Source organism: Natator depressus, chromosome 2 (assembly GCF_965152275.1).
Source record: "Natator depressus isolate rNatDep1 chromosome 2, rNatDep2.hap1, whole genome shotgun sequence".
Lineage (NCBI taxonomy): Eukaryota > Metazoa > Chordata > Testudines > Cheloniidae > Natator > Natator depressus.
In genome coordinates, this window is record NC_134235.1 from 149,122,954 (window position 1) to 149,135,289 (window position 12,336).

Sequence of the window (12,336 nt, forward strand, 5' to 3'; positions counted from 1 at the left end):
AAACTCAACAATCTATAACAAGACAAACATTCATTTCAGTTATTTCACATAATTCGCTAAGGGATAGATACACAAAAGGAATTTAGGGACCCAACTGCCACTTTAGGTGCACACGTCCAAAATTTAGATTCACAAAACTTCTACTCAGCTGCCACCTAACTCTGTAGTCTAAAGTCCATAATACCTACATTTCTGCTCTCAAAGTCCCTTAAGTGGTTTTATTTCTGCTAGTGGACATGCACAAAGTCACAAGTCCTGACACCCTGCTCCTAACTCATGTCTAAGCCCCAGCTGGTTTCGCAAGCTAGGTGTTCTCCCACCTATCTCACCAGGTCCTATATAAAACACATATGAGGAGGAGGTGGTGCCTAAGCCCCTCCCTTCTCCTCAGCATTTCCTACTGGCTAGCTTAGAAGGCTCCCCACTCATCTCGATGGCTTTTGCAAATCCCATTCTTAGGCACCCAACTCGGCCCACCATTGTACACGGAACCTGGTCTGTTCATTCCACTAGGCAAAAGGGCACCTAAACATTAGGTATTGCAACACTGAGTCTGAGTCCCCATTGTGGATCTAGCTTTAAGCAGCTGACATGATTATGTACCCATCAATAAAATATTGGGGCAGGGGGCACTATATGATGTGGCTTATTCATTTACTTGAGCAAAAATTATTTAAAGTGTCTCTGGTGTCTCAACTGAGAATACAAAAATTGAGGTTCCCAAAATCAGAAGTCACACCTGAAAATGTAATGGACACACAGCTATCAGCATCTACCATCCCTTGCTATATGTAAAGTGAACCATATCATCACCACCAGGAATCCAAGGCTAGATGTGGAAGTGAAGGTTACCTGGCAAACACAGAAAGGCACAACATCAGGAATTAGTCTACTCAACTTCTGTGGTTGAGACATTTACGAAGGGATGGCAGAATACCATACTCAAGAGCAGTCTTAGAGAGCAGTGATGTAAATATGCAGCATGGCAAACAAATGTGGTCACATAGAAAATTAATCTGGGACAGTGGTCATTTAACAAATACAAAATCCATGTTAGCAATACAGAAACATTGCAGTGAATAATGAGTGGACACAAAGCAGGCATAAATCTATGTGGAGCCATGTTTCAAAAACTGATATATTATAAGTACAATCTATTGCATGCACAACCATCTCTGAAAAATCATACCAGCATAGGCTTGAAGAATTAGGCCCATGAGAGTTAGCCGGCTAAAAACTGGTGAGGATCTATATCTTGGTACCTAGAATTCAGGCAAAGCTGCCCCATATTATCCCCATGTTACATATGGGGAAACTGAAAAACATTGGTGAAATTACTTTGGCCATGGTCATCCAGAAGGACAATGTCAGAGCCAGGAATAGATCTCAGGTTTTGTAAGTCCCAGTCTGGTGTTCTATTATGGTCATCTAGTCTGACCCATTGCATAAGTGGCCACAGAATTTGACCCTGTAATTCCTGCATGAAGTCCAATAACTTGTGGTTATAGGAAGACCTCTAACCTTGATTTAAAGATTTCAAGTAATGGAGAATATACCACATCCCTTAAAGTCCCAGTAATTGATTACCCTCACTGTTAAAAATTTGCCCCTTATTTCCAGTTTGAACTTGTTTCTCTTTGACTGCCACCCATAGGATCTTGTTTGGTATAGGTATATAGATATATAATATCCTCCTTTAAACTACAGCACGGCACACTGTCTTCTCTCCTAGATGTACCTTTTTGATTTGGCCATATTAAAGCACTGTTTTTAATCAAACCCACATTCCTATGTGACCCAGATCACTCTGTAATAAGTTACCTGTCCTCTTCATTACAACTCCATCAATCTTTGTGTCATCTGCTAACTTTACAAGCAATAATGTTGTTCTTTCTTTCAGATCATTGATACAAATATTAAATAGCATTGGGTCAAAAACTGACCCCTTTGTGCCCTTCCCCCCCCCCCCCCGACCCTTTTCCTGATTGTTCTCCATTAGGAATTACATTTTTTGAGATCAACTAGATTGTAATTTATTTCGTGTGTGTGTGTGTGTGTGTGTGTGTGTGTGTGAGATAAGGGGTGTGGTGGGCCAGGTGTCCAAGTGGTTAACACACCTGTCCTCCAGCCATTTATCTCTGTTGGGTGTGGTGCCTGGTTCCTTCCCCTAGGCTAGAAGTGTCTTGGTCTCATCCTGCATCTGGGCCTTTACCCTTAAATGGGGCTTGGGAGGGGGACCTGGGCCCTCCCTCTTCACCAGGTCCTAGCCCAGGGCCCTATGAGAAATAACAACAGGTTCCTTCTTGCAGGGTGTCTAAATCTGCCACACTGTGCTACTTTCTATCTATGTGCTTCTTCAGTTTGGGGAGTGGCTACTACAGTCCAAACAGTCAGTAGCATAATTTAAAAAAAAAAAGAGTCCAAATGAGCAGAGTCCTACCAGACCTGCTTGTTCTCCTAGGGGGTGGTGGTTGGAGAAGGCACTGCCTATGGGCTTTACCCGCTCATTGGTTTGTCTCAGGCTCCGCCTTCTGCATGGATTCCCAGAGAAGAATTGTCCCTCCTGCAGCCTGTCCACCACATTTTACCTGGGCTTCTGAGCTCCTTTTTAAACTGCTCCTCCAGCCAGCGCATACTTGGCAGGCCCGGAGGGGCAGGGCTACCTACGCCCAGTATTGCTCTTTAAACCCTTCAGGTCTAGCGTGAGGTTTGTCTATCCGGTCGGGGCTTTCCCTAGGCTCCAGAGTGGGGGCCAGAAATGAGAGGTTCAGGATGCACGCTGGTGCCAGGAGTTGGGGTGGAAGGGCAGGGTCTGGGAGGGAGTTAGGGTGCAGGAGGGCATTCTGACCTGGGGCAGGGGGTTTAGGGTGCAGACTCCAGCCGTGCGACGCTTACCTCAGGTGGCTCCTGGTTGGTGGCACAGCGGGACTAAGGCAGGTTCTCCACCTGCCAGGGTCCGCACTGCTCCAAGAAGCAGCCGCCATGTCCTGCCCCCAGGCAGAGGGGCCAGGGGGCTCTGTGAGGTTCATGTTGCTTGTGCCCACAGGTTCCCGGCCAAAGGGAGCTGCAGAGCAGCACTGGGGGTGGGAGCAGAGCACGGAGCTTCCCTGGTCACCCCTGCTCCTAGGGGCCGCAGGGATATGCTGGTCACTTCTGGGGGCTGTGTGGAGCCAACCAGACTTCTGGCAACCCGTCGAGTCAGCGCTTGCGGCTCCAGCACCATGGGCCACCATGGAAGCAGTGGGCCAGATCTGGTCTGTGATCCGTAGGTTCCCCACCCCTGTGTTACATCATTACTGCCAAATGCACCGTCTCCATTTGGTAATGTCCCATTGCTAGGATTCCTTTTGTTCCTGATATATTTTTCAAGATTCTTTTGTATTGTCCTTAACACTGCTGTCCATAGAATTTTTACTGATATCCTTAGCTTCCCTTATCAACACTCTGTATTTCATAACTTCTCATTTATAATCATTGCTATTAACTGCCCCCTTTTTTTCCATTTGTCATATATTGTCTTTATTTCATTTATTTATAGTTGTTTAAAATTCCCTCTGAACCAGGACCACTTTTTAACCAATGTAGCCATATTATGTGATTGTACAATTTGGGGCAGTTAATAAAGTGTTCTCAAGCAGCTTTCAATTATTGTTCACAAACACGCCTCCACTAAGACTCCTTTTTATGCATTAGTAGTTAGTAAATTGATCCATAAGAATTGCAGATCCTGTGCTTCTGAGCTGTGAATAACTCTACAACAGAATCTTCAATGTAGAGTGCCACCCCAACTTCCCATTCCGTCCACTCTGCCCTTCTTAAATAGTGTGCATCCAGTGATTTTAACATTCCAATGACATGAATCCTCCCACAGATGTCAGTAATACCAACTAGGTCAAACTTCTTCTCATGAATGATCATTTCCAGTTTCTTGTGTTTATTACTCAATGTACAGGCAACTAAAAAAATTACTCTTTACATCTCTTGACACCTTGATTTATTATATTCATGAACACTTGTGTGAATTAAATGCCTGAGTACTTATGCAGTGTGTTTACCTGCTTAACAACCTCGCTTTTTGTTGCTAGGTTAACACCCATGTGCTTAGTCTAGTTAACCTGCCACCCAGAAGACAGATACAGAGATAGGGGCCATCCAGGCCACACAGCTTCCTCTCACCATAGAAGATGGCCTAATGTTCCACAAAGCCAATCACTCTCTTCATGTCGCTTGCTTCCAAAATATTGTGTTGCCTTGCTCATGAGACAGGAAAATATCTGAAAAGACCAGCTGGACTGGTGCCAATCTGTGTGATCAGTAGTGCAGTTTTGCCTGATACCATCAGAATCCCATGCAGTTTTGCAGTCCCATCTTGTCTTAGCTCCAGGAAGACAGCACGGCATCCTGCTGTTCTTATTTCCCTTGCAGAATATTCTCAACATGGATCTTAGTGAAGACAGTTTGCTATCTTTGGACAGTTGGAGAGCTCTTGTGCATACCTTACATCCTTGTGAGTTGGGCTGAGGAACCATCTTCAGGTATGCCCGCCCACCCCTGAAGTTCTCTGTACCATTCCCCCTGTAAAATCTTCCGAAGCATTCTCTTCAGCTGCCATGCTCAATACCAACATTGACTGGGTAGCATTCCTGCTGGTTATCTTCCATCTGGAGGCTCATAGATTGTCCATATTCTTCTGCTTCAAGCCATGTAAAATTCCTCCTTTTTTTCCTCTAGTGACAAGCTGCCAATCTTTTCTTTAATTTCTGTGCTTTCTAGTTCCTTTATTGCTAGGTCCTTTCTCTGTGGGCTCTGCAATGATGCTGCCCAAATCCGTTTGGCCAAGAACTCTTCACCATCTCTGATGCTATGCAGGCTTGATAGCTCTTACTTCAGGTCCACAAATCTTTTCTTCCACTACAGGCACCAGCTTGCATTTCATAACAGGAAGTCCCTTCTGTGTTCAGGTAGTTTGGAAACATGACACATCCCCTGCAGGCCATAATAACTGTTCCATCACTGGCCATCATCATTACTAATATAGCAGTGCTCCAAGAGAGAAAGTACAGTGTTCAAACTCCCTCCAGAATTCCCCATTAGCATGATCCTGTTTCCCAAGTCAAAGGTTCAATTTGCAGCTGGCTTGTAGACCTAGCCTAGATGGTCACCACCTTTATTAACAGGGAGGGCTCAAACACACAAGTCAAAGGGCCTAACGCCAGTCACATAGACCTCACAAAGACCCACCAAACAAACAGTCAGCCTGGATATGCACATATCAACTGTTATATTCCTCTGCTTACAACCAGATGGTTTTCAAAAGGATATGTGACTGAATTTGTTGAGGATTGCAAATGCTGCTCTTCATTACTAATTACACTTACTTCAGGTACATTGTGCTCAGAGCGATTGACCAAATATGCACCTTTTATTATTTTGATGTCTTTCCAACAGACAAATTTTTGCTGCTGAAAAAGGAAGATTCTCTCTTACTAAACAGTCATCAGGTTGCTTTGGTAATCATGTGAAAGTCTTCTGACCTTGGCCTGTTTCATATTTATGATCTGTTGGTTGGGGGGCAAATATGATTTTTAGTTCTATGAACCCTGAATTATCCTGTTTGTGTCTATGTGGGAGTCCTATGCTTCTGGCACTCACTTCAAAGTCTAACAGAGTGCAGCTTTATCCTGTCTGTATGCACTAGTGATGCAACCTTTTGCAACATTTGCATAGCTGAAGCAATGCTGCTGTAAATACTTCAGACGTTTTTATGAAAATCACATCTCATTTTGGGGATGTGTTGTAAGAATCAAACACCAATTAAGAGTCAGGCTTCTACGTCACCCACTTGATATCCATCCCTGTTCTCAAAGGTTCTGGACCCATGTTGTTTACTAAAATGTGACTCAGTATCTGTTTTTAGCATTTACTTAAAACACTAAACATAAAAATCAAGAAAGTGTATCCCCAAAGCTAAGCTACTATTAATAAAATTAAACTAGAGTAAGAATAAAGCAATACAGCTCTCAACTGTATAAAATCAAAGCAAAATCAACAAGTTAGTCTCAATATTGGAATGGAATTAAATCAAAATTAGTTAAATCATTAAATTAATACAAAAAATAGTCCTCAAAAATTCAGAAAAGATTCTTACAGGGTGCCTGTCTGTTAGTTATAATTCCCATGTAAATAATTTTATTGAAGTCAATAAAAATTATAATTTACAGTTGGTTAAATATTAGGGCGATTAAAAAATTAAATTGTGATTAATTGTGTGATAAAAAAATGATGATTAATTGCTCCATTAATTGCACAGGTAAAGAATAGAATACTATTTAAATATTTTTGGATGTTTTCTACATGTTCAAATATATTTATTTCAATTATAACAGAATACAAAGTGTACAGTGCTCACTTATTAATTTATTACAAGTATTTGCACTATAAAAAAACAACAAACAGTAGTTTTCAATTCACCTAATACAAGTACTGTAGTGCAATCTCTATCATGAAAGTTGAACTTACAAATGTAGAATTATCTACAAAATAATTCCATTCAATAATAAAACAATATAAAATTTTGAGCCTGCAAGTCCACTCAGTCCTACTTCCTGTTAAGCCAATTGCTCAGACAAACAAGTTTGTTTACATTTGCAGGAGATAATACTGCCCCGTTCTTGATTGCAATGTCACTTGACAGTGCGAACAGGCATTTTCATGGCACTGTTGTAGCCAGAATCGCAAGAAATTTACATGCCAGATGCACTAAAGATTCATATGTCCCTTCATGCTTCAACCACCATTCCAGGGGATGTGTGTCCATGCTGATTACCGGTTCTGCTTGATAAGAATCCAAAGCGGTTTGGACCGACATGTTCATTTTCATTATCTGAATCAGATGCCACGAAGTTGATTTTTTTCTTTTGGTGGTTCGGGTTCTGTAGCTTCCGCATTGAAGTGTTGCTCTTTTAAGATGTCTGAAAGCATGCTGCACACCTCATCCCTCTCAGATTTTGGAAGGCACTTCAGATTCTTAAACCTCGAGTCGAGTGCCATAGCTGTCTTTAGAAATCTCACATTGGTACCTTCTTTGCGTTTTGTGAAATCTGCAGCGAAAGTGTTCTTAAAATGAACAAGATGTGCTGGGTCATCATTCAACACTGCTATAACATGAAATATATGGCAGAATGTGGGTAAAACAGAGCAGGGCACATACAATTCTCCCCCAAGGAGTTCAGTCACAAATTTAATTTATGCATTATTTTTTAACGAGCATCATCAGCATGGAAGCATGTCCTTTGGAATGGTGGCTGAAGTATGAAAGGGCATACGAATGTTTAGCATATCTGGCACGTAAATACCTTGCAACACCAGCTACAGAAGTGCCATGGAAACAAACAAGCTTGTTTGTCTTCACGATTAGCTGAACAAGAAGTAGGACTGAGTGGACTTGTAGACTCTGAAGCTTTACATTGTTTTGTTTTTGAGTGCAGTTATGTAACAAAAAAACTCTACATTTGTAAATTGCACTTTCACAACAAAGAGATTGCACTACAGGACTTGTATGAGGGGAATTGAAAAATACTATTTCTTTTGTCATTTTTACAGTGCAAATATTTGTAATCAAAAATAAATATACACTTTGATTTCAATTACAACACAGAATCCAATATATATGAAAATGTAGAAAAACATCCAAAATATTTAATTTCAATTGGTATTAACAGTGCAATTAAAACTGTGATTAATTGTGATTAATTTTTTTTAGTCATGATTAATTTGAGTTAATCGCATGAGTTAACTGTGATCAATCAACAGTCCTATTATATATCTTAATACTGAAACCAAATTATTATCTAATATTTGAACTACAACCTCAGAGCAAAAATATAAAGCTTCCTCCTTAGAATTCAGTTGCTGTTTGATATCTAACCTTTTCCTCCTCCCCAAACAGATATTATAAAACCTTTTAATACCTAATTAAAAAGATTAAACTCTTATAGCAAAATTTACACAAGATAACTTCAAGACTCATAGGAATTTTAGACGTAGAACAGAGAACACACTCTTATGAATAATTTCATTAGACAACCTAGGGAAACTTTTCCTTCTGGTACCTTTCCTATCTGGACTTTATGGATGCTCACACACAAATGTGTGCATACAGCCACATTTTCACTTCCACACCCTGATAACAAAGGGGCTGGGATGCCTCTGACCAAATAAAAACAAAATAGAAAAAAATAACATCCTTTAGATAATGGTGGCAGGGGGATGCAAACTCCTCAGCTCTTACAGTCTTCTGGACTGTCAGAGGGTAGGAGCAGGAACTGCAGTCAAAGAGCCAGATGGCGATGTTCTGCTGGCACAGCTCTTCTCGCTAGCAGGCCTCCTTTGGGTGGACAGAGAAATTGCGCAGAGACTGGAGTGGCCTGGTTGTGGTTGTCATGATTGCCTCTTCCCAAGGTGATTAGTCTTTGGAATTTTGGAATGTTAGTCTTCCCTCAATTGGCCAGTTGACCCAAAAGGTGAGGCTTCTTGGCCTTGATTGGTATGGCTTTCAAATATTGTTTACACTGCCTTGTGGCACCTTTCACTAGGGCCTCTGGACAAATCAAGTATGAGGGCTACGTTGGAGCCAGGCAACTTAATCCACTCGTACTTTGGTCATGCTTATCTAGCATCAGTTTGGAAGCAGGGCTGTCCTTAGGCATACGCAGCATATGCAGCTGCGTAGGGCACCCAAAAATTTGGGGCACCCCTGGGTCTTAATGTCCACCCTTCCGCCTCTTCCTATCCCTGTTCTAACCCTTCCTGCAGGCTCCCACAGCTAGCTGCAGTCTCCTTAGGCAGGGGCCGTATTCACAGAGCCAAAGCCACCACGCATTCTGTGTGAGGGAGAGGGTACAGGGCTCTCTGCGGGGAACTGTGACTCTCCACCGCAGTGAGGCAGGCTGGGCGGCTCAGTATCCTTTGCTGCCTTTTGCCTCCCTGCCCCCCCAGGCTGCCCTTGGGAATAGGGGCACCAGTTTAATAATACTGCATAGGGCCCCATAAGTCCTAAGGACAGCCCTGTTTGGAAGACTGCATTTAAATCAGCAAATTTAGAAATATTCAGATTTTTGCATACCAAAGAGATCTGTGACCCGCAAAGTATCAAAAATCCAAAGCATGATACCACTTTTGTAAAAGTTGCCATGGTCTTATCTGGATGAAAAGGTCACAAAGTTTGACACAAAAATCCTCTAAAAATAGCTGATTGGAAAAACACTAGCAACAAAACTAGTCACTCAACATTCAGTCATCAACAACATTAACAATAAATTCATGACCCGTGCTGCTTATTCTTGGAGATTACAGTAACCTGTCTATTTTGGAATTATGCTGTAAATCAACAGCTTGTATTCTGGAATCTATATCTTGATAGAAAAAAAGTTACTTTAAAACCTATCCAGATGAAACCCATTTTAGAAATAAAAGGTTTAAAGTTTATATAAGATCTGTATCCCCATACACACTATTTTTCTCACAGCCAGCATGCCTCCCTGATATAGCCACATAAATTTCCCTGTGCAGACTGCACTGGCTGAGAATGTGTCCGATATACATGCCCATTGCATAGCTCTCTACCACTGCTTTTGCACATGTGGTCTGCTTTCCTACCCCTGCAGTACTGTTCAGAATCTGGCCCATTCATTTTTACTCTTAATACTTAATTCATAAATGAGTAATCTGGATACTTTTGATTAACCTGTACATTGAGGAATCAATTTGTACTGTAAAAGAATAAGGTAAACAACCTGAGTCCTAGTTAACCTTTCTTAATACCTGTGATTTTGAATGGATTTGCTTTCCTTATTTCCCCAGTGCTTCAGTAGCCAAAGAAAATACCCACAAGAGGAAAATGGCTTATTTATCCTTTACACTATTTAAACTTGTGCATGTAGTGAATACAGCACCATCCTGGATGTTCCACTTTACAACTTTTTTTTTTTTTAATTTTGCTTTTTATGGATTGTGGGATTTTTACATCAACTGGTACCAGATCTACATATTTCTTTAATAGTATAAAAATGATGGTATTTTAGGATGTGAAAAAATACATTAGGGTATATGGATTTGTAGGATAAATCCCCTACAACCTGAACCACAGGAAAACTGTCAAAACAAATTTGGGAAGCTGCAGAAGGTTGTAATAGGGTCTCACATATTTGTTTTCCATTGTGGCATTAATTTCATTTAGCAAAAATATATAATCTATTACAATACAATAAACTATATATTTGTTGTTAACATTTTAAACTGATAGTATGTGTGTGGCAGAAGTGCTTTAAAGATCACTTTAAAAATCTTGTAATCTAACCTTTGGAAACCATACTAGAAATAATGTGAAGTTGTAGGAGGTAGCTGTTGTCTAAAGGGTGTTTGCTTGCCACAGGTTTAGTTCAGTTGTTATAAAGCTGTTAGGGAAGAGCAGTTAGGATCTAGGGATGAAAGACCCAGTCTGCATAGAAACAAGGAAGGAAAAGCTGTTACAATCTATACGGGCTGGAAGTCTAGGGTATGAAGTGGGAAGTTTTATTTAAATAACTTTCAGTGTTAATGTAGCCTCCTGTCCACAGGCCTATGCAGCTGCTCTACCAGCACCCCCTATGCAAGACAGTAGTGGGAGTTTTGGGCTTTATGTGCGGGCCTCCCCCAGTGGGTGAATTTCACCTCCATTGTGTATTCCAACTCATATTTGGCTACATGCCTGCAAGAACTAAGCAATACTTTGGTTTAGAACTGAACATAAACACAAATCTGGGAGAGTGAGCTGGATACATTTCTGGCTCAGACATCAGCAACAGAAGAGTTAACAAAGTTCTGACTACAGAATCTATTATTTGTGATGATGCGAAGCCTGAAAGAACACAGCTTGTCTTTCAATTTCATGACTGAGTTTGAGGTGCTGGTATTTAGAAAAACCATCTTTTATAGATCTGGTTGAAAACTGCAAATTGTTTTTCACAGGAAATTTATTTGTTTTTTCCTAATTCTCCAATGAAAATGTTTTTCTTTTTTCAATGAAAAACTGAAAACAAACCCTTTTGATTTTCCAAAAAATATTTTATTTCAAAGAATGAAAATTTCAAACAAAATAAAAAAATTTCAATTTTTTTTGTTTTGCTCAAAACACTATTTTTGTTGAAAAAATAATTAGTGAAAAAATTTCAACCAGTTCTTTAGTGTTATTTGTAAAGTAATTTTTAATTTTGAGTCACCAAGAGACAATAAATGTGGAATACTACAGTTCCATTTTACAGTGACTTAAGACTGTGAAATGTCCGCAGGTCAAAAACTGCCAGTGTCTTGATTTTAGGAAAGAAAAAACTAACCAAGCATCCCAGCCCAAGGAAAAGAGCCTTAGGGTCTTCGAGGTAGAGACCAACTTTTTGCTCTGTGTCTCTAAATAGCACAATAGGGCCCTGAGCCCTGAGAGTGGCCCCCAGGGTCTATTACAATACAAATTGTAAACAGCTAGTGAAATCTGCAAAGCGGCGGCCTGGTCTAATATGCAGAGTTTCCAAAGCTGTGACAACACAGACCTCCAATTATTGACAGGCCTGACTTTTGGCAGGATAGTAGCCAGCTTTTCTGTTGTTTTTCTATGCTTCTATCTGATATCCTCATTGTGACCTTCCTTTGTTATATTTTTTCCTCACTCCTACTCATATCCCTTGTGCAGAGGATAAGCAGACATGCCTCTCAAAGGAAACATGTGGGACAATCAAACGGGTATTTAAGCAAAGAATTGTTCAGATCATACTCAGGGATCCATTCAGGAAAAAAAATTCCTATGTGCACATAGTACCTATGTTCATTATAAGTGTTATTACATTATTAAATATAATGGCTATGGAAGAATTCTTGCTGCTGGAAGTAGGTCAGCAGGCCCCACAGCCCAGGGCTCACTGTGATTAACAGTTTCAGCTCCCTCCAACAAATCAGTGAGAGGGTAATAGATCTGCATGGACTTATTAGCGACACTGATTTTATGGCTCATTACAACAGTTAAGAACACCCCTGCCTGCCAACCTTTAATTGCCCACTTCAGTTTAAGAGGTCTCCTACAACATGTACGAACTCCTTATGCTTAGCAACCTGTCCCACCTCATGTTGAGCTCAGACACTCTGGTTACCTTCTCCAGACCTGAAGAAGAACTCTGCAAAGCTCAAAAGCTTGTCCCTTCCCCCAACACAACTTGGTCCAATAAAAGGTATTATCTCACCTGCCTTGTCTCTCTTATATCCTGAGACTAACATGGCTACGTAATAGCTCTGCAGGCATTCCGTTCTTCA

The 12,336-nt window shown here is 40.8% G+C and overlaps 1 protein-coding gene and 1 pseudogene across 1 annotated transcript in view; one reads left to right on the forward strand and one right to left on the reverse strand.

Annotated features, from left to right (window-relative positions):
- The window catches only part of GABBR2 (gamma-aminobutyric acid type B receptor subunit 2), an 813,006-nt gene that overhangs the window by 749,421 nt on the left and 51,249 nt on the right, over nt 1–12,336 (forward strand). The gene's annotated exons all lie outside the window — the stretch shown is intronic.
- On the reverse strand, nt 6,599–7,239 carry LOC141983483 (uncharacterized; annotated as a pseudogene).